Below are 3,927 nucleotides of genomic sequence, written 5' to 3' on the forward strand. Positions count from 1 at the left end.
TATGGTTAGGTTTACCTTAATACTTATGTTGTAGTTGCGGATGCTTCCAATACGGGTTAATCATAAGTGGGATTCTTGTCCAAGGAAGGGCAGTACCCAAGTACCAGTCCACCCACATATCAAATTATCAAAGTACCGAATGCGAATCATATGAACATGATGAAAACTAGCTTAACGATAATTCCCATGTGTCCTCGGGAGCGTTTTCCTTTATATAAGAGTTTGTCCGGGCTTGTCCTTTGCTACAAAAAGGATTGGGACATCTTGCTGCACCTTATTTACTTGTTACCCGTTACAAATTACCTTATCACAAAACTATGTGTTACTGATAATTTCAGTGCTTGCAGAGAATACCTTGCTGAAAACCGCTTATCATTTCCTTCTACTCCTCGTTGGGTTCGACACTCTTACTTATCGAAAAGGCTACAATAGATCCCCTACACTTGTGGGTCATCATAGCCCCCCACCCCAATTCGGATTGGGCTTGGGGGCGCGCCCTCCACCTGGCCGCCTCCTCCTCTCTTCCACTAAGGCCCAATAAAGCCCATTGACTCCCCGGGGGGTTCTGGTAACCTCCCGGTACTCCGGAAAATGCCCGAACTCATACAGAACCATTCCGGTGTCCAAACATAGCCTTCCAATATATCAATCTTTATGTCTCGACCATTTCGAGACACCTCGTCATGTCTGTGATCACACCCGGGACTCCGAACTACCTTCGGTACATCAAAACACATAAACTCATAATACCGATCGTCATCAAACGTTAAGCGTGCGGACCCTACGGGTTCGAGAACTATGTAGACATGACCGAGACTCACTTCCGGTCAATAACCAATAGCGGAACCCGGATGATCATATTGGTTCCTACATATTCTATGAAGATCTTTATCGGTCAAACCGCATAACAACATACGTTGTTCCCTTTGTCATCGGTATGTTACTTGCCCGATATTCGATCGTCGGTATCTCAATACCTAGTTCAATATCGTTACCGAAGAGTCTCTTTACTCGTTCCGTAATGCAACATCCCGAAACTAACTCATTAGTCACATTGCTTGCAAGGCTTATAGTGATGTGCATTACCGAGAGGGCCCAGAGATACCTCTCCGATACATGGAGTGACAAATCCTAATCTCGATCTATGCCAACTCAACAAACACCATTGGATACACCTGTAGAGCATCTTTATAGTCACCCAGTTACATTGTGACATTTGATAGCACACTAAGTGTTCCTCCGGTATTCGGGAGTTGCATAATCTCATAGTCATAGGAACATGTATAAGTCATGAAGAAAGCAATGGCAATAAACTAAATGATCATAGTGCTAAGCTAACGGATGGGTCAAGTCAATCACATAATTCTCTAATGATGTGATCCCGTTCATCAAATGACAACTCATGTCTATGGTTAGGACACTTAACCATCTTTTGATTAACGAGCTAGTCAAGTAGAGGCATACTAGTGACACTCTGTTTATCTATGTATTCACACATGTACTAAGTTTCCGGTTAATACAATTCTAGTATGAATAATAAACATTTATCATGATATAAGGAAATATAAATAACAACTTTATTATTGCCTCTAGGGAATATTTCCTTCATCCCGCACTTCCTGCGTACGCCGACTTCACCATGGAGTAGGAGCAAGCACACTTCAACTCCACCATGGCAGAGGTGCAGCCTACGCCGGTGCCTGTGTTGGCGTTTCAGCAGGCGTAGGAGGAACAATGGTACAACTTGTTCCTGCTGGAGCAGCGCCGGCTAGCTGAGGGCCAGATCTACGGTGAGCACGCAAGCGAGGAGGCCGTGGTGGCCATGGCCGCGGCGAAGCCCAACTTCATGGCGGAGCAGCGTGCCATCTACGATGTCGTCCTCGCTCAAGCCGTCGCTCGCCAGGAAGCGGCCGCCACAGAGGCGCAACTGCAGGCGATGGCGGAGGAGAACAACGCCAGTTGCGCCTCCTATGCGCCGCCGACGAACCATCAGCTGGCCTGGTGGGACGAAGACAGCGCTGGCGCCACCATTTACAGCGTGGACCTCACGTCCACCGGCGACTGATAGGTCGCGGACTCCTCCGAGGATGAGTAGGTCACGGGAGGCTGTGGTGCCTTCTGTCCCATGTAGTCCGGTCCGTCTCCCGTGTTCTACTCTTCCTCGACGGAGACCGCACCTACACTTCATCGGTCTTATCATCTATGCTCATGGAGACGGCGGATGGAGGACGACACGGGCTTGGACGCCGGGCGCCACCGCCGTAGGATAGGTTTAGGGGCGGGTCCTTTTTCTAAAAAATATTCAAAATGTAATGAAATCTTCCATGTCTGTATGAAATCCGTCGTGTTTGTATGAAATCCGGTCGTGTTTGGATGAATTTCATCCTGTTTGTTGCAAAAAAAAGTTTGAAATGTATGCTGCTAGCGTTGGATGTCGTCCTCCCGCATCTGTGTCGCGGACTGGTCCCCCCTCTCCCGTGTCCGCGAATGCGGGAGAAAATTTGGGGGTTGCCGTTGGAGATGCCCTTACCATGTTGCTCGGTAGTGGCGCGATGTTGTTCAGTTAACTGCTCTACTTTGTTAAGTGGGAATCCCGCTTATTCCCACTTAATCTACATCAGTTTTGGTGGGATACCCACCTTTTTAACACCAAACTGTATTGGGACCATGTGGATTATGCTGGGACTTTCACCTACTGTCCCACTCGCAGCCTGAAACGAGAGGCACCATGTATTTTTAGTATGAACTTGATCTTTTTTCTGATATAAAGTTTGAATTTTATTAAGTTAAAATGGAGCATCAAGAAGATACATAACACCAGAAGCACACGTCTGTCTTTTACACAGCTATCTTTGGAGAATCCGTCTAGAAACAAGTGCAATATGGGCTAATATTTAGATGTGGAGGAAGTGTTTTAGACATATTTTGTCGGGGCGCGGGTGTTCGCGGAGGGCCGTGGCAGAGTCGGGCTAGGAGCCGTCTGACCGACCCGAGATGACAGGCCGTGTTCGGATGCTCTCCGCTCCTCAGCTCCGCTCCCGGAGTTGGTGGAGCGACGCCGAACGGGCAAACTCCGTGGAGCAGAAAACGCGGAGTGGAGCCGGTTGCAGTGCCATTACGCGGAGCAGCAATTTTTGAGATCTCAGATCCTTAAATCACGGAGTTGATAAGATTTACAGAGAAACTGCCACCGCCAAGTGACCAGAGGAAGAAAACGGTTCGCCTAGCCACGCCCAACTCGCTCGTTCCTTTTTCCCCGCCCAGCTCCACATGAATCGGGAGCAGAGCTGCCTGCCGAACATCTTTCAGCGCCGCTATTTTCTACAAGGAGCAGTATTTGAGGCGAAGGAGCGGGAGTCAAGGATTCGGAGGAGCTGGAGAATTTCCGAACACGCCCTAACTGACTGACCGCCGGGTGAGGTCGTTTTCAGCGTGTGCATGATTGGCGTACGGCCCGCACCCGTACGCCGCTCCTTCTTGGAAGCTACGCGCACGCACGAGCGGCCCGGTTTATCTCGCGCACCTCCGTGGATAGACACACGGCCATTTCCACGACCAAAAACACGATTGGAACAAGCAGACGCGGGAAATCTCATCTTTGCCGCCACCCACGAGACTAGGATCAGGATAGATGAACGCACGCGTGCGCCGGTCCAAGTTCCACCGTGTCTCACGTAGCGTACTGCTAACCTTTTGGCTTTTGGCCCTCTCTCTTTACCGTCCCGTCACCGCCGCTCGTGCTCGTAGCAGACAGTAGTTATCCACGCGACGCCCAGGCCCAGCCAAGCGGTGCCCATGCGCGGCCCACGGGGGAAGGAGGGTGGGACCCGCGCACTGAGTGCGCCCGCCCGCCCGCCGCCATCCGTCTCATTCCACGCGCTTCCACCCGCCCCCGTCTCCCCCGCCTCTATCCTCTCTCTCTCTCTC

This window comes from Triticum dicoccoides, chromosome 5A (genome assembly GCF_002162155.2).
Source record: "Triticum dicoccoides isolate Atlit2015 ecotype Zavitan chromosome 5A, WEW_v2.0, whole genome shotgun sequence".
In the NCBI taxonomy this organism is placed as follows: domain Eukaryota; kingdom Viridiplantae; phylum Streptophyta; class Magnoliopsida; order Poales; family Poaceae; genus Triticum; species Triticum dicoccoides.